The following is a 21355-nucleotide window of genomic DNA, read 5'->3' as shown; positions in this document are numbered from 1 at the left end:
TGTGTATGTGGTGGACAAGGTCCCCTTCTGGCACAAGCATGTTTGATCCCTGCAGGCAGAGCCACCAGCCTGGACTGCAGGGAGCTTGCCAAGCCTCTGCTTTGAGCCATGATTTGCTGCTTTTCCACATCTTCAGTATGGAATGGCTGCTTCTGCCTCCCCAGCTCTCTGCTTCTGGGTGGCAGAATGGGGAGGAGAAGGCACAAGGAAAGCAGTAAGGCAGGAGAGTGGCAGGAGTGCATTTTTGATTAACACTTTTTCACAGACTACATTTTCATTTGAGAATACACTGATTCCAGTTTTCATAACAATGTGTTTTTCCTTTGACAAGTGCTTATTTCATTTCATATAGTTGTCTAAATAGTTATCACACTGCTAATGTTTCCAGCCAGAAATTACTCCCCTGTGTGCCAGATCCAGACCTTCCAGTAATTTGTGTATGGAAATCCAGGTTACTATTATGTTCACATGTAATACTACAGGTAAGAAAATGAAAGAGCAGATACAACTTATCTGCATAAAAATCTGCATAAAATATTCACATATGGAAACCTTTTCTTTTTTTTTTTTTTTTGCATAAATGTCTGAACATGTAGGATCTATCAATCAATCTCCCTGGTCCCTATATAGCTCACAAGTGTATATATTTATTGTGGGAGTCCTAACTTCATCTTCCAGGAGATCATAAAATATGATCACTGCTAGGAGCTGATTGGAATTCAGAGCTGCATCATCATTTGCTTGCTGCTGTGGGTTTAAAGTGTCCCTTTCTAAATTCCTGCTATGAATTTTTCTCATTTAACAGTCAACTAAACCACAGTGATCTGGGAATTAGCAGCTGAGGACTGTTCAGCACTGCAGGATGCTTAATGCAATTAGCAAAGTTAATAAAATGTTGGACAGGTGCCTTATACCGGGGGAAAAAAGGAGTTGTTCTTATTTGCTCAGGATCAAACAGTTCTGTTACTTTGTTGCTTTGAAGAAAGCATTTATTCTCAAAATGGAATGAAATAAAGAACAAAAATCAACGATTGACCTGCTATGGGTTGAACTCTACAGAAAGCTTCCTTGTTTTCTACTTCCAGGATAACAGCTTCAGGAAACAACATGCAGCTACTTGCAGAGGGGCATGGAAACAAAAGGCACACTGAAATGGGCAAAGCCTGAAGAAAATTACCCTGGAGTAAAGGTAATCAACTAAGGAACAAGTTGAAGCCAGCTCTGAACCATCTACCTTTAATAATGGGTGGAGGACGAGAAATATAACAGAGGTCAGAGAGGAGTAAGTGTACTGTGACTCCTCTTTTTGACAAAGCTGATCAGTGGAAATCACACATTTAGCAGCTGGAAAGGTGGTAAAAAATGGAGTCAATGACAGCTGAAAAACTACTGCTCTGTAGAACTGGGGAAAGAAGACTTCTGCTAGAAGGTCTGTGAAGCATAATTAAAACAAGGATGTTGCCAAGAAGGTAAAGTGTGTGAACCTGCTTGCATCCTCACTCAAGAGCTCACAAAGTGGGGGACTCCCCCATTTAACCTGATCTAGTTGAGGATGTCCCTGCTTACTGCAGAGGTGGTTGGGCTAGATGACCTTTGGAGGTCCTTCCCAACCCAGACCATTCCATGATTCAGGAGGAATGTTTTCCTGCATCTGTCCTTGTGTGAAAATCAAACTGATACATTCTCTCTTCTAGTTTGGTTTTAGAGGAAGTCTGAGAGAGAGCCTGTAATTATGATGGGTCTTTAAAACAAGAAAAGTGAACATTCAGAGAAAAAAGTCCTTAAGAGAGAAACTGCAGAGTCAGTCTGTTGGGCTGCCTGTCCTCTCTCATTCAAGCCATGGTGTTCCAGGTTGTGTTGATTTTGTTTGCCTCACCTCTTTTATATTTAAATCCTTCTAAGAAAAGATTCTACCATGGCTGAAATGAAACTGGAGGAAAGGATGGTTTGGGCTTCTTCACCCCCATCCTGCCTCCTAAGCTGTCTGCTGCCACAGCACCTATGCTTGGGGAACACACACAGCTGCCTCTGACACTACACCTTCTGCAAGCCTTTGCTTTCTGGGGAACCCAAGTGAACAGAAATCAGGCATGTGAAAAACAGTGGCTGGAAGACACAGCATCACTTAAATCTCTGTGATCATGTAGACTGTCTCTGAGCAGCCATGGGTGTATTAGAGAGTGAGCAAAACCCCAAAGAGACCCAATCAAAGGCAACCCAGGGATGCCCCATGCTATGCACAGCTTGTGAACCCCCATCTCAGAAATCTGCAGAGAAGCATTTTACTGTGACTGCTGAGAAAAAGGCAGAGATCCTTGTGCAGAAGGCTGGTGTCTGGGTATGCAGCTCAGTGTGTCTCAGTCATTAAGCTGGGCCTGCAGAGCCACCCTCTTGGATCTGAGCTTGCCTGGCTAGAGGGCTAGTCTGTTGCAGAGGAAAAACCTGCACAGGGACAGACTTGGAGCATGGGCTTCAGGCCAGAATTAATGCTGATGTAGCCCCAGTTTCTGCATAGAGATACTCCTTTATTACCCTTTGCACAGGAACAAAACGATTCTCAGTCCACAGTGGCATCTTGGTACCATGGGTAAACATCTAATGGGAGTGTGATATATAGTTGTGGGCTTGGACTGAGAAATCCATCGTCTTGACACAGATTTGTGGGCTTGGGCTGAGAAATTCATCGTTGTCTTGACATATGCTGTGGGCTTGGACCGAGAAGTTCATCACTGTCTGAAAGGACGGTGACTTGCCTTCACTTAACACCAAGCTGTTAGAAGTTGATGGCTGAGCTCCTGCATCATGCAAGAGGAGCAAGCATGACATGCTCTCTTTTGGGGATGCAGGAATCTCACTTCAACCTGTACTCTGAGCTAACACCTAGAAATGCCCAGCCCCTTAGACACTGCCCAGGCTGACATACAGATATGTGCAGGCTGTCTGCTGCTCCCCTTTGCAACCCTGGGGTGGAGAATTCCCTAATCCTGTTTATCTCAAGTATTTACACTCCTCATAGCACCAGAGTGTCAGCAGGCATGGCACGGCTGAGTTTCAGCTTTGAGTCATCAGGTGAAAGAAGTCTGGTCTGAGGCCTGTAGTGACTAGAAATCGTTTACCTTGTGTTGGCTGCTCGTCCTCTGCAAGATGAATTTGTGGGCTTGATCCATTTTCCCCACATACATGCACAGAACGCCCACACATCTGGCTTGTATTAGCGTGTCCTCATTGGCAGTTTCTCTAAGGACAAGCCAAGCTGGGGAGAGCTGGAGTTTTGGAACAGGCAGCAGCTCACCTGGCCTGTGGGGAGCACATCTTCTGCTGCCACCCTGAAGTGCTGTGCTCCCGCTCAATTAGATGGTCCATCCCCAGCATCTGCTGTAACCTTTTGTCCGCATCACTCGGACGTTTTGTCCTCCGTTCCTACAAGAGGTTCAGTCATTTCTAAGGACACACAATTTAAGATATCATTAAATAAATGTCACCCCTTATTTTCACCCGCTGTTGAGACAAAAGCTTGCACCAAAACTCCAGGTCTCCAAGGGCAGGGCTCCCAGGACCGGGGTCTTGGGTCCGCAGGGCAGGATGTGGCCGCGGTGTGAGCAGAAGGCGCCGGCTCTCCCCGCTGCGGAGTCAGCAGGAGGGGCTGCACAGCAGCGGCGCGGGGGGATTTCGATCGGCACGACTGCCAAAGCCAATTATCGGGAAGAGGACGATATAATTATATTAGGGAACATCTGCACTTCATTAAAAGCCCTCGCGGGGCAGATTCGCGCCCGGCCAGGCGCTTCCAGCCGCTCCTTCCCCCACCGCCCCCTCCACCGTGCACAGCCGCCGGCGCCACCGCCCCGGGCGCAGCCGGCCCCGCTCTGCCGCCAGCTGCACCGCCCCGGGGCCGCGCCCGGCTCTGAGCCGCGCCGTCCCCCCCACCCACGGGCGGCTGCACCTGCCCCCGCGGGCGGGCCGGGCCGGGCCGGGCCGGGCTGGGTTGGGTTGGGCTGGGCTGAGCGAGCAGCTCCTCCCGCCGCCGGTCCCATCCCGGACGTGGCGGGCAGGCGGCGCTCTGCGGCCGGGCTGCGCTGGAGCTCCGAGGAGGTGCGGCGCGGCGCGGGCTCCTCTTCCTCCTCCTCCGCGGCGGCGGCGGCGGGCAGATGCGGCGGATCCTGGGGCAGCTCTCGCCCGCAGCGGGCTCCGGTCCCCCCGCCGCCCGTATGGACGGCAGTGGGGGCAGCAGGCACGCGTAGCTCGGTGAGTCCCGCCGTGGCCGGTGCCGGTCCCGGTGCCGTGCCGTCCCCTCCCCCAGTACTCTACCCGCACCGCAGATGCTGCCTCTCTCTCCCGCGGTCCTCCGTTCTCCTCTCTCCGCTTAAAAAAATCCACCCACTCCTCTCCCCGGAGCCCCACTCGTGTTGGTGGTTGCCTGGCTGGCGGCGGCGCAAGGGCTGGACTGCGGGGCCGGCTCGCCGCCCAGATCTGCCACCTGCACCCTGCGGCGCAGCTCAGGCTCCCGCGGGGGCTGCAGGCTTGGTCCCTCCTGCCGGGATGGGCTCTGAGGTTTGGGAGGACGTTCCCCGGTCGCGTCTCGGCGAGCGTCCTGCCCTCCTCTCTGCTAGGAGTACTGGGCTGAGGGGCTGCAGTTGGGCTCCTAAACATTTCTTTCAGTGTGGGACTTTACCGGTATCAGTCTCAGAGTTGTTTTCTTTCAGCTACATTTAATTTCAACTGACTCAGCGGTTGTAAGAAGCTCAGGAAAAATGTCAGTTTGAGGATTGTTTCTTTCACCTTGTGTTTAAAGACCTCTCTCCGTATATTCGGTAATGATTTCTTTTGGTAAAATAATTTAGTTGTGTTTTATTTACTCCTGGAATTTTCCTCCAAGACAGGCTTGTTAAAGGCTGAAAGGATCAGCTCCACGGCACAGGCAGTGCCCTTGGTCGTAACAGGTGCAATGTGCACATTCTTAGGAACAATGAAATGGTTTCAGGTTTATTTGTATGCTGTACATTTCTGTGACTCTGAAGAAATTGTCATGCAATGTTGTGTCAAAGATGTGCTTACTGTGTGAGCATGTTCCTACTACCTAATTAACAGGACACGGGAGCACCTGCACAGACGCTGTCCGGCAGTGAGGGCTGTAATACCCGGGGTATTCTGGGAGACACTGTATAGCTTGGGGTGTTTTTTTGGCTTCTCTGATGTTCCACACTGGGCACTGGTCCCTCAGTGATGCTCTGGCACAGCATGAAACACTGGGAGGGGAGGAAGGAAAGAGACGTGCAGAGGAGGAACCATTTGTGCTCAGATTGTATTCTCTGGACTTGATAGCCTTTTAATACACTTCCCTGTCTCTGTGTTTTCTGAGTAGGGTGCTAGTGGTACATCTTGTGTTGTTAGTGAGCCTTAAAATACTGACGCTTATATTCCAGAGAAGAAATTTCCTGGACAAGTGTTTCCTAGATTAAAAAAAAAAAAAAAGTCATTGTTTTAGCAGCTCCATGGTCTCCTTGTTTAAATAAAAAATCCAGAGTGACACCACATTGGTAACTGACTTAACAGGAGGCATTCAGGAGTTAGAGGTGTAGATCACAAGGACATTTGATTTGAATTTAATAATTGCTCTCAAGCCAATATAGCAGAAAAGGTGTGTTCCAGCAGTCCTTCCACAGGTTCAGCTCCTGCTGTAGGGCTACCTGTGCTTTGTGATGCAGCCAATGGCACCTGCCTCTGCCCTCCTTGGCACTGAAGATGCACTTTACTAGTGTTCTCATTTCCAGGATTCTTCTAAATCTCACTGAATTTTTTAAGGATGGGAGGAAGAGTAGACTGTGTGTGTAGGATGGGGAAGGATGACTGGGTGAAGGGGTGAGGATGGGGAGTGCATTCATTTACTACCCTGTGGCTCTTTACAGATTACAACAAAGAAATGATAGAATAAAGGAGGAGTCAAGACTCTAGCCAGGGGAAAGTGCCTGGAAATGAAGGCTGTTAGAGCAGTCCCCTTGGATGATACTAGTGGAGGCACTGAACAAAGCAAGGGCACCAGAGATGCTCTGAGACTGCTCAGACTTGGAGTTGTGCCTTGTGGCTTACACCATCACAAGTGACAGGAAAATGGTGAGAAGGAAAGTCACGCTGGTATCTTCTGGGGTATTCAATGTCCCCCCTGAGGGTTTCCCCAGTGATGAAATCTGTCAGTTCATGTCAAGTCAGAATAGCAGACAACTTAGTGTTGTTCTGTAGTACCTACAACCCTTGGCACAGCAAAGTATCTTGCAAAGGAGGTGGAGATACAAAACCAGCATTTCTACTGCTGTGTTTACTTTCCTTGGACTTCTTACAGCCTCATCCAGCGATGTAATTCCATCCCTCGTGGTTCTTGTTTACGGCAGGTGAAGGTAGGAGAATATACTTCTGCCTCCTTGGCATTTTGTATAGTTCTGGTTCAGCCAAGCAAGGAAAGTAATTACCTTGTTAACCCTTCATAAGATCTGACTCTTTAGAGCTCCCTCAGCTTTCTAAACTTAAAAGTGGTGTGTAGTCTTAAAACACAGCACACTCCACCAAAAGACATTAGCTGAGGAGAAAACATTTCTCTTATACCATGAGGTCAGTTTTGTCTAAGGATGTTCAGTCGAAAGGATTTGAAGTGGTATTTGAGCAAATTTGGGGGCAGCAGTTTTAAAGGATTCCTAAAGACAATGAGCAGCTTTATTTAGCATCTTGGGCCATTGAGGCTAGTGAGACTGATTTGTCCTTTTCCCCTCACTGCTGTGCTCCCCTCGTGCTGTTGTGAGTAAGCTGGATAGTGTTCACAGATCTGCTAAAGCAATCAGGCTCTGGATAGTGGTCCTTTAGTTGCCTCATGCTTTTCTGAGTACACATGCTTGTTTAACAGGTCTTGAAAATCATCTCTAGAGCCAGTTTTTGTCATGGATGTAGCTTGAAGCACTCTTTGCTCTGCAGAAGTGTGTCTGTGAGCACATTTTGCTCAGGGCACCCTAATGCCACCTGCTTTGGCTATGCTGAGCTTACCTGTGCAAAAGGAGCCCTGGGACCTCACTTCACTGACTGAATGCACCAGTAGGAAACAAGGTGTGCTTGAAGTAAATACAGAGACTTTTGGACAGTCCAGCCATCAAGCATAAGGAGACTTGTAGCCCCAAGACATTAGCTAGGCCAGAAGTTTAGCAGGATCTAAAAAGTTAGATGTTTCACATAGCCAAAAATGAGACAGAGCAGTGTGTGCTTAAAAAGGAATAAGGCTTTAAGAGGGGAGGGGGGGCAATGCCTTTTGTTTAGTCTTGCTTTGTGATACAGAGTTAGGAGAAGATGCTTTTTAGCTGCTGCTGATGGCAGCTGCAAGGCACACAGTGAGGTCTGGATGTCCTTTGAGGAAGACTTTTTCACAGTGGGCAGCTGATAAATGAAAGAATTGATAGTAGCAAATGAATTAATAATCATAAGTTTAAATCTCTGTGGTGAGCTCCTTAGTAGATTTAGTAACTTTTCTTTTTTCCTCATTTCCTTGCTGAAGGTCTGCTCCATCTGTGGAATAGTAGTTCAAATCCCGTTTCTAATAAACGTTGTTTTGGTTGTGTTAGAAAAGTCTGGGGTGACTTTGTTTAGACAAAACACTTTTCCCATCTGCAGGTTTCTTTGGGGATGCAGAAGCTCAGCAGGTGTGTAGTGAAGGTCTTTGCCTTGGTCAAATGTTTGCTTATGTTCTAAATATAACTTCTGGGAATTTGTGTTTGTTTTAGAGCTGGGGAACACTATCCTCTCTTACCCTTTTTATAATTTCAGAGGATTTAAGCATATGATTAACATTAAACATGTAAATATTCTCCCTGGACTCATTTTTGGATCAAAGACAGAGCGCTGAGTGTGTTGAGAGGATGGAGCCCAGAACCGCTAAGTGGCAGGGAGCTGATCTGCTGCTATGCTTGTCTAAAAAGTGTGTATGATATGAGCACTTTGGATTTATGCCTGTCTGCGCCCCAAATCCCTCTGCTGTCTTGATGTTCCTTATCTACAAAGTGCTTACAAGCATTAACAAACCTCTGTGATGCTGCTGAGACATGTTATCCCCATTTTCCAGAAGGAGAAGCTAAGAGAGTTTGGTGATGTGCTGTGGGTTATGGACAAAGCTGGGCACGGAACTTGCAGCTTTTGATTCCCAGCCCCATAGGGCAGAGGCAGCAGCACAGCTCTCTGGCAGTATTTGCTTCAACATTGCCGTCCTTCACAGGATCACAACCCTCCCCACATTTCCATCCTGACACAAAGGCTTCTTCTATCTGCTGGATCAGTCTCCAATCCAACAAGCAGTCTGGCTGCAGGAGTGAGCAGTGACCTATCAAGGGAAAGAATCTCAGAGAAAATTTTGTATCCATCCTCATTTGGTCTTGCTGGCTTTGGGAAGGAGAGTTGCTGCCTCAAGGCTTCTACAACTAGAATGGTCACAGCTTAGAGAAAAAGGGTTTTTTTTCCCTCTTTTTTTCCCTGTAAGTGCAGTGATTTCTCACCAATTTGAAAATACTCGGAATGCCTCTATAGAGCAGAGAGCCTGAGTCCATGCATATAAATGTAGATGTGCTAGGTGTGTGCCTATGAGCTGGCAAATGAATCAGTTTCCAAATGTGAAGTCTGCCTAGTGTTGCTTCGAGTTGTTTTCTTTTCTGCCTGGATTTGTTTTGCTTCATTTCCTTAAGCTGAAAGAATTTCTCAAAAGAGAATGGGCAAACTTCAAACGCAGAGGAAATGTGCTTTGCGCTGATCTTGCAGGGCAGCACTTGTCACAGGGCAGCACAGAGGTGAGAGGCTGGCGCCTGCCTCCTTTTGCTGCTCTGCCCTCTCTCAATAAGAACCTCCTGGAGCGCTGCGGGATGTCGGGGTCCTGGGGAGCTGTGGTGTCCAGGCATGCTCATTCTGGGTCAAATAACCATGACAAGGGCAAGCTTCCGTGTGTTTTGGAGTTTTCCTTTAGGAAATGTGATTCCTCAGAGTCCAGTGTTTTGTGACTTAAGGCAAGTGACAGATTTGTAACAATGCTGGAGTTCCCGCAGGGTGTCCGCCCGGCGAACCTGCTCCTACCGACACGTGGCAGGGACAGCCCAGCCCTCGTTGGGATGTTACTGCCCCTGCGTGCTTTGTGGATGAACCACAACCACCCTGACCTTGTGCCTGTGTGTAATGGCATCTTTCCCTCTTTCCTTTTATCCTCTATAGGGAATTTGTGGTCTTCTGAGCTAACATACCCTCCCATAAATGACCCAAGCAGCCTTCATCACCACTCCCCTAAATCAGAAACTTCATTAGTTAATGGCAGTGCTGTTCTTCTTTTTGTCCCTACTGCAGCTAAGCTCATGGCATTTACAGACAGACTTGTTAGTCATTAATATTCCTTGTATTCTTCATCTGTGGCTTCAGAAAAGAAGGCCTTTCATCTTTTGCCTTGCTTTGTTTTTTTAGAAGCAGCCAAGTTTGACTGGAGGAAAGAAAAAAATAAAAAAAAATTTGAAAAAAAAATTCTCTCCTGCTTTCTTATAAGCTTCCAAGCAGTCTCCCCTGCTGACTTTGTACTTTCAGAGCAGACAAACACTGAGTTTGTTTCCACAGAATACCACTGCTTTCTTTTTTTCACTTGCTTTACCTTTTTGGTTAGGTCTCAGCAGCATGAAAGGCTTAATTAGCAGCAACTTGTATTTTGCTGAAATCCTAATTCTTTCCACAATTTTCCCATCAAGTTTATTGTACCTAAAGTCAAGATGGTGTAAAGAGAGCATAAGCACGTGTCTTAAACTTACAAAGATTGGGAGGGGTTTCTCTGGTTTGGAGCACAGAAGATTGCTGCGATTGCTCTGTTGGTTCTTGGTCTTTTGTTCAAAAGGAATCAAAATGCTGGTAGCTAGGAATGTGTGTTTACTCTGCCTGCCTGGGGTGAACTGTGCACAAGCAAGTGCAATAATAAACCCTCTTCCTTCACTGGGAAAGGCTTTCTTTCCACCAGTAAACGCTCACTAGTTTTAAGTGGTCAGATCTGGATGGAGCCTTTGGTAATCTTCAGTGCCAGCTAAAAGGAAGATATGGAGGCCCCCAGCATTTGATCTCTGTGATCATATGGAATGTTGCAGCTTGTTGTAGAAGAGCAGGACCAAAAGCAAAAAAGCTTCTTGCCTGGGCTGTGTGTTTTGGTATAAAAACCACTTCAGGTTTGTTAACTGCTTTTTGAAATGTGCAAGCAGTTCATATCCATTCTGCTCAGGTTTCCTCACTCCTAGCTCTGATGCAATGTGTATCACAGTGTGATCATTAAGTGTGATTACCACATTTTTTGACCTATTTAAAAGTCTCTGGCTGTGAAATTCCTGAGATTCTAATTTAAGCTATAAAACTGATTATTAATGTGCCATTGCTTACACATTTCATGGCTCATTTCCTGATCACAGCAATTTCGAACGTGTACATAGAGTTTGTTCCAGTGCATAGAGATAAACATCATATACCATGTACAGCCTGGTCATCTGGGCTTGGGGTTTATGTTCCACATATCTTCCCCAAATTAAAGCAGGTAGAAGTGCAAGAAATTGCAGTGGTCCTCATTCATGCTGGCAAAAGGCCTGATGCTTTCCACAGGGCTGGAGCCCAGGAGAGGACATAGGAATGATGAACATGCAGAGGTATAGCAGTCAGCCAGGAGAACAGCCTTCAAGAACAACTTCAGAGAGTCCCTTGCTCTGTCCTGTGGGCTTAAGAAGATGCCCTCTGAAAACAGCAGGTCTCAGTGGCCATCCCTGGATTGCTGCCAGGGAATTTTAGGTGTACTGAAGCCAGAACACAGACGTGATGCTGGGTGTACTCAGTGAGTCCTACAGGAGCTATCAGATATGAGTGTCAGCCTCTGTGTGAGATTAGCAGTGGTTTATGCAAAAGTTTGGATGCAGGGTGAAAGCAAAGTTTGGAGCAGAACAAAGTGAGATAGGACCCCTCTCTTTCAAGATACAAGGGTGAGCTTTGGTGTAGCTGAACCAATCGTGCCCTGTGCACACAACATGGGAGAGGTGAGAACAGGCAACAGGCCAGGACACTGTCCCTGCTAAGGAGCAGTGTCCACTGGTGTTTTCTGTCCTGCTCCAAGGAGAGGAGATGGAGGAAGAGGTGCAATTAGTGCTTCCCATCTCTGAGCACTGCTGGAGGACAAAGGTTAGCTGCTGTTGTGCCAAGACCTGGAGGAGATTTCTGTTCCTTGCAGGCTCTTTGCAGACTGTCAGTGCAAGCCTTCTCTGGAGAATTTCCAAGCCCACCTGGATGCATTCCTGTGCAGACTGCCCTGGGTGATCCTGCTCTGGCAGGGGGTTTGGACCTGATCATCTCTTGAGGTCCTTTCCAACCTCTGATACACTGTGCTACTGTGAAGCCTTGTGTACTCACTGTGCACAGCAGGGACTGGATTTGTGCTTCCCTTCCTGGCATGTGTCAGGCAGCTCTCCAGATGTTTGGTGTGTACGGCTGTGCAACACCAGCAAATACAAACTTCATAAAGGCACAGTCGCTGCTATTTGTTACTCAGTTGCTGGAGATGGTTTGGATCCTTTGGAGTGAGAGGTTGGTTGTGAGGCTGGCAAAGCCCTGGTAGAAGATAACATTACACAGTGCACACAGCTGGGAGAGCATCAGCTTGTCACTTGCAGTTGTTTTATTTGTTGGGAGTGTGGTGTAGTAAATTATAAATGCACACAAACACCTATGGAGCATTTCATTCATAAGCTGCCAGGCTGCAGTATGTGTTTTGAATTGCTAGTCTGGGGGTTGGTTTTGTTTTCTAGGATAACTTCATTATCTGATACCAGGCATTTGTTAAAAACAAATAGATCACATGAGAACCCTGTGCCCATTAGTGATGCTCCTAATGAAAATTTGATCTTTTGCATGACGTTGAAGACCTGGGTAACAACCTTTTTGTTCTTTGAGGCACAGTTATTGCCTGTCATTAGGTCATTTCAGGAAGGTTGTTATTTGCCGGCTGATGTGCTGTGGGGCCTGAGAGCATATGCCACAGGGTTGTGTGGGCCAACAGAAGCATCTGAGAGTGTAGATTGTTAGGAAAACATGCAAGAATTTGTATAAATGGAGGTTGTTATAATTGAGTTTTTGATGTGTACCCATTTAAGAAGCACCTGAATTTGGTGGATTTCTGTGAAATAGAAAGAAGCATGAAATGTGTGATGTGGAGAGTAGGCTGGATTTCCCTGCCACTGCATATTTGTCTTCCCAGAGCTGCCCTGGCTTCACCAAGGTTGCTTCTGAATTACACCTAAGTAAACAAGAGGTGGCTTTCCACTTCTCAGCATGTTTGGGGTTTGGCTTTTAATATATATTTGGGAACAGCAGTATCATTTCTGTGTTGTAGCCCTAGATTTGAAGTTTTCGTATCAGATACAGCCAGCCAGTAAGACAACTCAGTCCAAATGCTTTATTTTTCCTGGCCGGATGCTAACTGCTACAACTCCATTCAGCTCCATTAAAGAAAGTAGGTGTCCTTCTTTCCTCATTAATGGGAGTTGGACTGGACCATTAAAGGCCAATTTCAGCAGAAATATGAGGAAATACTAAGGCTTGATCCACAGCACTTCTGAGTGAATAAATCAGTAGTTGCTATCTGTGCAGAGGCAGCTCTAGGAAGGGTTTGAGTGGTTTAGAGAGTGCTTGTCTTGAGTATCACCTCTGAAGTTCTCTGAAATCAGTTAGCTGGAGATAAATCCAGTGAGCTGTTCATGTCCACTGGAGTTGCTCAACATTTATATTCTTCACTGAGAACACAGTGTGGCCTCCTGTGCTTGGGTAGGGGACATCAGGAGCTATAAATGGCCTGCCAAGTGCTTGTATTTTAAAGCAGGTGTTCAACCAACCACCTAAACAGCATTTCCAAACTGCTTTAAATCACTTCCTAATTGTTTCTGTTATTGACAGCCAGGTTTGGCTTTTTGTAGGCTTTTACGTGCAGGAAGTTTCCTTTGAAGATTGTTGTGTCTTGCAGGGTGTTTTTTCCTTTACAAGCCATGTCCAAACATCTCAGTGGTTATGTTGTGGAAAGAAAAGCCTATTCTGTGTGGCTGTGTGTATGGATGTTTCAACAAGCAGCACAAGGAAGCCGAGGTTCTGTCTTGCACACCTTCTATCTTGATGTTTTGACACCCCCCAACCCAATTTAAAACCTCTTATGGCAAGTGGGTTTTATGAGCACATGTGGAGAGGAACGTGTGAAGTGCTGGGAAGATGCACGACAACTGCTTTGTGTAAGATGATCTGTGTCCTGAGGAACAAGTGGTGCATTGAGATGACAAATGGAGCAGCAGAGGTACAGCTGGACTGCAAGAGATGTTCGACAGCAGAGGTAGAGAGTCTTCTGCAGTGCTAAGAATGATAAAAATCCATTGGCTCTCAGCAGATGAAAGGAGTTTTGTATGCTGGTCAATATAAACAATTTCCTGTTTGTTTGAGCTTTCTCATAAATTAATGATATCGTTCTCGTTGCTTTAATTAAATCAGGTTCCAGGGTCTTGCAGAGTTTTCTGGTAATGGATTTGTAACTAGATTTTTTTTTTTTTTAAGGAAAATAAATTACTTCTATTATCTCACTTGCTGGGTGGAGTGTCTGTCATTAATTAGTGCTTTTATCAAGGCATCCTTCCATGTTGGAGTCAGGCTGCTTGCCACTTGTGAGAGGTGGAAATGGAGGGACAGGGAGATTATGGGACTTGTCTAGAGCTAATCACTGTCAGTGAGCAAAGCAAGCACAACTGCAAAGACCTGAGGTTTTGATATGCTACCAGCATGGGCTGGCAGTGCTGAGGCTGGGGACAGAGTGGCTGGAGAGCAGCCAGACAGAAAGGGACCTGGGGGTGCTGGTTGATAGTAGGCTGAACATGAGCCAGCAGTGTGCCCAGGTGGCCAGGAGAGCCAATGGCATCCTGGCCTGCATCAGGAATAGTGTGGCCAGCAGGACAAGGGAGGTTATTCTTCCCCTGTACTCAGCACTGGTCAGGCCACACCTTGAGTACTGTGTCCAGTTCTGGGCTCCTCAATGCAAGAGAGATGTTGAGGTACTGGAAGGTGTCCAGAGAAGGGCAACGAAGCTGGGGAGGGGTCTGGAGCACAGCCCTGTGAGGAGAGGCTGAGGGAGCTGGGGGTGTTCAGCCTGGAGAAGAGGAGGCTCAGGGGAGACCTCATTGCTGTCTACAACTACCTGAAGGGAGGTTGTAGCCAGGAGGGGGTTGGTCTCTTCTCCCAGGCAACCAGCAGCAGAAGGAGGGGACACATCTCAGGTTGTGCCAGGGCAGGTCTAGGCTGGAGATTAGGAGGAAGCTCTTCACAGAGAGAGAGATTGGACATTGGAATGTGCTGCCCAGGGAGGTGGTGGAGTCACCATCCCTGGAAATGTTCAAGAGAAGCCTGGATGAGACACTTAGTGCCATGGTCTGGTTGATTGGATAGGGCTGGGTGATAGGTTGGACTGGATGATCTTGGAGGTCTCTTCCAACCTGGTTGATTCTATGATTCTTGCTGCTGGCCCTGCAGTGCTGCTGTCTGGGGGTTCCACCGTGTGCATACTGCATGACTCTGATGAGTTTTCGGTTCTCTCACTTGAGTTTGAGCATGCTGACTTTCCTCAGCAGATCAAGAAGGAATTAATGCTGCATTCAACTTAATAATTGTTTGTCAACAGCTAAAGTCATGACTAAACTGTTTCACCCCCAATTTGTAAAGCGGCAATTAGGAAGTCTTTAATTAGAGACATCTGAAATCTTACTACTTTGTGGGCCTGGCAGTGCTGTAGCAGAGAAGTGCATGCAGAGAGCTTTGCTTAGTGCTAGCCCTGCACTAATGAGCAGAATCACTCATTTCTTCATTAAGAAGTATTTGACCTTAAAATATGAAAGTAGGTCAAGGAGCTGACTTTTAAATCATGGAAACCTGTGTTTCAAGACTCATTTAGTCACTGTCTGACTTTTATTTATATGTATCTTCTTATTTTGACCAATTCCTGTGTCAAGTAACTAGCAAGGCCAGTTTGAAAGATAGATGAGAGTAAAATCCTGGAAAGAAGGAGAATATTTGGGTGGGTGTGGTTTTTTTTTTTTTTTTTCCTTCCTACAACAAGACCAGAGGAATTTGTGCTCAGGAGTTAGATTTGCAAACCACCACTGCTATTTCTTTCGTAAAACCAAAGATGCTGTCAGCACAAGTCACCATTTCACCAAAAGCATCGTTTACCTTTCACAAGGAGTGATGAAGAGCTGTGTGTAAATATCCTCCATGTGCTGCTGCTGCATTGTGTTAGTGAAATATGGCAATGCTTGGCCTGAGCAGCTCCACGCTTTATGGCACCACTTGAAAAATGGGAGGCATTCGTATGAGTTATTTGGAAGATGGTGACAAGACCTCTGTGACAGAGCTGTGTCTCAAGCAGAGCATTTGCAGGCATGCAGTGGAGAGAGACAAGTGTGTGTGTGACTGAGTGTCAGCAGCACTGGGGCAGCAGGCCAGCCCATGTGCTACCAGAGAGGTGGATATGAGCCTTTCCAGTTTGCAGGCTTTGCTCTTCCAGCATGACCTGTGGGACTGAGTGCTTACAGGAACTAGGTGGATGGCTATGAAGATCTTTTCTGCATGGCTTCCAGGGATTGGAAAGATTTTTTGACAGCTTATGCAGTAGTTGGTCTCTACCATACCTATGTATTTACTGATCCTCTTGCCTGTTTCCCAGACTTACGGTGGAGCTCAGTAGTAGAAATGTAGGCACAGAAGAATCTAAGAAAGGTCATCTTTGACCTCTTCATCACCTTACACTCACCTGACAGTCTTGGCTGGAGTGAAGCCTTGTACAGCTGGTGTCTCACACAGCTGAAAGCAGCTGTTTGCAATTGTGGTCAGAGCAGGGTTTTCCTGAGCCAGAAGAGCAGGGGTGATCAGAGGGAAGCTGGGTTTGGATTTGGATCATGTGTGCATGCCTCAGGGGGGCTGAGGAGGTTACCCCAGGCACCCTTTCCTCTGAAGTCGTTGTGCTATACCCTTCCCATTCAATACAGCAACAGGTTTGATTGATAGTGAAGAGCAAGGAAGCAGCAGCTTCTGCCTGCCTGTTTTTATTGTTGTATCTGGTCCCTGAGCCTTCACTGTATTATCTCCTTAAATCTGAGTGCCTGACAACGTTGCTTCAGCACAGTTGAATGTATTACTGACCTGGGCTGCAAAAGAAAAGCTGCAAACCTGCTGTGGGCTCCCTGGGAGGGCTTGGAGTAAATCTCCCAACATGCAGCTGCCCTCTGCAATTTCTTCTTTTCATGTGGCTCTTTCTGGAAGGGTGAGCCATTGCCAGCAGAAGTTGCTGCACATAAATTTGAGTTGTAACCTTTTGTCTTTCCAGCATTTTCTGTTTGCACTGCTCAAAAAGCAGTTGTGGCTCCTAGGCTTTTGGACTCTGGCTAAGTTAAGCAGCCTGGCTGGGAGCTGGGAGTGCTGATGCATTGTCTCAGTGTCTCCCTGCACCAATCAGCAGGTGAGGGGATTGACAAAACCTCTGGGCAGGTGATTTGTACTGCAGGCAGCAGCACGAGCTGGGGGCTCTTTTGGTTAACGAATATTGAACTTCCCCTGTCGAACAGCAAGTTGTATCCTGCTCTGCAAACGAGCATCTTTGTGAGAGGCTGAGCTGCTGCAGACACTGGGACTGCTTGTGAAGTCATTAATTTGTGTCTGGGTGACAAGAGTGCTCCAAACAGGGCTCTGCTGGTCACCCAACAGTTGCTGTCATGCAATAGGATTGTTGCTTTTTTTGGTTGCTCGGCTCTAATTATTTTCCTCTTGTAAGCTCAGAGTCTTTACTCAGTGCTGGATGCTTTCCTCTAGCTGCTCACACTGCATTTTGTACATGACAATATCCCTCTTTGGAAAGAATTGATGTAATGAATTTGTGCACACAGCAGTCCCTAAATTCAGCTCTATTTGTGGCAGGAGCTCCAAAGGGCACGTACAACTCTAGGAGCACTGTGACTGTTGCATGAAGAGGTAATTTTAATGCATGAAAGATCAGCTTCTGATTTATTTTTATTAGTGCAGATGGGAATTGCTGTGATGTTTCAAGTAGGGTGTAACATAATATCTTTAATCCCATTCCTTGAGGAATATTAACTTCAATTTTTATATTTCTTTCCTGTCTCAAACCATTGTAAAATGCTCATTTCTGTAGTGTTTTGTGCAACACAGAAGATCCAGTCCCTTTGATCAGGAAGAAGTCTCAGTTTTTAACCAGAGCACAGAAATGTGCATTTATCCCAATGGACAAAAGCACATTAGGAAATGCTTTCCCAAACAAGACACTGCAGATGGCTTCAATTTCAAAACCACCCAGACTGAGAAGTCAAACATGTGCAAGAGTAAGCAGGCAGCCAGGGCTTGTGGAAGACACGATTTCTGCTCTTGCTTTCCCTTTATCACCTATAGGTAAGAACCAATATGGTCCTGAAGGCTTGATAGATGTACAAATAGCTTCTTGGAAAGCTGACTGTAAACTGAGGTTCTGAAGAACATCCAGATGCCCAAGTCTCCTCCTCCACTTTGTTTTCCCAGCTGTTTTGGCACAAGCTGCAGGGAGGATAAGCCCTTGGGAGACTTCAGTGGTATCCAGGTATTCAGTGGTATCCAGGTTCATCTGCTGCCCGTGTCCACACCTCGGGATGGTGAAGACAGGCTTGGAAATAGAAAGCAATGCTCCTCCCTGCTACCGTTTTGGGGGTGGCATGCTGTAGGAGATTGGGGACATGATGTGTCCCAGCTGCTACAGCATACCTCCCTTCTGCCCTGCTGCTGTACAGCCCTGGTAATTCCATTAGTGTGCAAAATCTGTGCTAACTGATAGCAGTGGCCATGACAAACAGGCCGCAGAAGAAAAAGTGATGATTCCCATAGCGTGGCTCAGCACTCCTCTGCTGAACTACCAACACAGATGTGGGTAAATGGAGTTGTGAATATCTAACATTTTCTTCCCTGGATAAGCAAAAACAGGGACAAAGGCAAGCCAGGAGCTCACCTGCATATGAAGAGATGAATGCCTGGCTGATGTGGTCCTGTCTGTGATGGTTGCTGTAAGAGCCTAAGGCAGTGGTGATGTTACCTGGGGTTAACTGGGAAGCCTAAACAGCATTGTGGGGAAAATAGGAGAAGGCCTTGAAGAGATTCTTAAAGGATTCAAGTATCACTTAAAGTATTAACAGAAGATGCACCTGTAGGTACATGCTTGCATGTGTGTAATTGGCAGTGGCAAAGCCTTAGAATTGGAAATCATTGGTACAGAAATGCAGTGAAGGTTTAGAATGGATTTAGTCCAAACAAGCATAGGGAGAAGTCAGGGTATTAAAGCAATAGAAAGATGTACTGTGAGGCATTCACTTCTGTATCAATGCATTGATTATAAGGAGGGTGGAGTGTGTGTGCAGATTGGTCTTTGGGTAGGAGAGGGAAAATTGTTTCAGGGAGTGCAAAAAAAAATCACTGAAAGTGCTGTGAGAAATGAATGCTTCTTTCTGAAGGTAGAGAAGGTTCTTGTGAGTTTTGCTCTGTTCTAGTAAGTTAGGGACTGTCCTCTGTGTGAGAACAGCTGTGCACAGTCCAAAGGTGAAGAAACCAGTGTGGTCTAAGGCTCCACAGGTATAAGAGAGGGAAAGTCATGATATGAAAATATTTATAATGGCAAGGAATTTTACCCTGCTGAAGTGACACTCCTGCTGTGAATAATTTATAGTGAAAGTCAGGATTTTTGGCATCCTGGGGAGTTGACTTTGGCTGTTTGCAGGGAGAAAGCTCAGAGGTGTTCCTAAGGAAGTCAGGTTGATGCTTATTATTGCAGAGAATAACTTGAATAATCTGTGCCAGTGGCACATAGTTTGCTAAAGATTATCATCCACTGGTTTAGGGAAGGGACACCTGAGGTGTGTGGTCAGGATGGTGTCTGTCCTAAGTGACTTGCCTGCCTAGGAGCCCACTGTGTGAGCTGCTGGTGAGCATTCCTTCTGGGCTGAAAATCCTGCTGGAATAAAGCTTGTTGGAGGCAGTGTTTTGGGAGGACTTTGGAGGAGATGGTGTTTGGGAGTGTTACAGGTTGAGCTGGGGAGAGTCCTTATAAACCCCACTGCTTTTGTGACTTGACTCTTGTTAGTGACAGCCTTGCCATCCCTCAGCAGGTTTAGATTGTCTGGGGGCCTGTGACAGAAAGCTTCCATGTCTGTGTCCTCCAGTGTGCCTTTTGTGGTCTCCACCACTGCATTGTGCTCAAGCTGCGCTCTCACTTACTTGATGACAATGCCCAATTCCATCAGGGGCTTCTGCATCGTGCTCAGGATGCTGACCCTGACCTGTCCTTACCCCACAATGCAGCAAGGAGCCCAAATGCTCAGCTGCCTCAGACACATCAATTCACACTGCAGTTCACTGTTCAACAAAAGTGCACTGTGGTCCCAGGGTACTGAGGGGAGCTGAGAGATGTGAAGTGCAAGGTGCAGAGCATACACCTGCCCCAGGAGCCTCCTGCTCAGAAGAGGCAGCTCATCCCTCTGCCTCCTGTGCTGCTGCATAAACCAACAGGTCCAGCTAGTGTGCTTTGCTTGGCTACTGAGTGCTAAATCTTTGTCCTGATTCCTTTAGGAGATGTTAGTGTAGTGAAGAGTTAGGTGGTCACCACTTGCAAATGCCCTGCCTTGTGTTCCTGGATGAAGATACTCTTGGAATACTTATTTTAGTCTGAACCCTCCAGTGGGCAATCTCTTCTCCCCGAATAACAGGCCTTTGTCCAATTTAACGTCATGTACTTGGGAAGTGGAAGCTTGGAGCTTGTTGTGCAGGAAATGCACTCATTTACCAAATCTCATTCATTAACTGGCACCTATTTAAGGGAAGTTTCTTCTCTCTGGTGATTTTTTTTTTTTTCTAACCATCATCTGTGAAGACAAGCAGCTCTTGAGTTTTTTAGACTTGAACTCTGATTTTTTTTTTTTTTTTTTTTTTTTTATAAATGATTCCTGCTTGTTAGAAGTAATTTTTCTGCGGCTTCTCATTAGGAAAAAGAGACCTCAGCTTGGAGAATTACAGTTTAAGAATGGTGTGGCAGCTCTGTGCTTGCTGCCAGGAAGCTGTTAGTGTGCTCAGGACGGTGAGTCTCTGCCGTTCCACGTCATACACTACGTGGTGAAAAACTAAAGCAGCTTTTTTCTTCTGTGTGTAGTCCGCACCACTCCTGGGCAGCACCAGATTCATCTTCTGGCTGCCAGTCTCCAGAGCTTTTGCCCAAAGCAGAGGCACCCAATAGTGCCTGCACTGCACAGACTGGAGCAGACAAACTCATCGTGGGCTTTATTGATATAACCCTGCAAACGCTTCTCCTTGGCCAGCTCATCTTTGTTCCTTGCCTTGCTTCACTTTGTCATTTCCAGGTCACTTCCCTTGCCTTTGTCAGCATGTTTAGCATTGCTCCATGTAGGCACTGCCCTGAGGAACACCGTCATGCATACTAAATTCATGTCTGGGACCATGGCATGAAGTGACCTATCCACTCACGAGCAAGGTACAGCCAGAGGGAAAAGCAGATGAGTTGCAGCCCTTCTGGAGGTAAGCTCTTGGACTACCTCCTGGAGTCAGGGTGCTTGAGAAGCCCTCATAAAGGTGGGTGCACTGCTTCTACCATCCCTGGCAGCTCTGACTTGTCTTCAGTGGTGCCTGAGCAGGTCTAATTTAGTAATGCAATTATTCACATTGAGAGTAATCAGTGAGCCAGGGAGCAATCTGCTGGTGGCTCCAATCAGTGGAATTACTCAGAAGGATCCAAATGAGCTCTTTTTTTTTTTTTTCTTCTGAAAATAATGCTGTCATTCACAAAAAGGAGCTCAAGGAAAGATCATTCTTTATGCAGGGTATGCTGTGACTCTGAGTACCTGTTCACATAAGTCTTCATCTTGCTGTAATGTGGGAGTAGGGGTCTCTATGTTTGGGAGGATGTGGGTCCCAAGGGTGTTTGCCTGCAGAAGAGCCAGTGTAATCACCTCACCAGAGAGAACATGAATAATGGGCTGCAGAAAATACTGCAGCTGGCTTTCTCTTTGCTGGCAGTACCAGTGCCAGAGCAAAAGATTGTTTCAGTTGGGGTTTGCTGATTGTCTCTCTGTGACAGTGAGGACACAGCTCAGACTGTGAGAGCCACCCAAGGAAGGTGGTGGAAGTTTGTGTAGCTGTCCAGCAGTGAGCCACTGTGGCTGGTCCCTACTGGCACGAGCCTGTTGCAAATAGTCCATGTACCTTCGAGCACCTAACC

The sequence above is a fragment of the Indicator indicator genome, chromosome 18, assembly GCF_027791375.1.
Source record: "Indicator indicator isolate 239-I01 chromosome 18, UM_Iind_1.1, whole genome shotgun sequence".
Lineage (NCBI taxonomy): Eukaryota > Metazoa > Chordata > Aves > Piciformes > Indicatoridae > Indicator > Indicator indicator.
The sequence above is the reverse complement of the archived record's forward strand: the minus strand, read 5'-3'. Positions refer to the sequence as shown.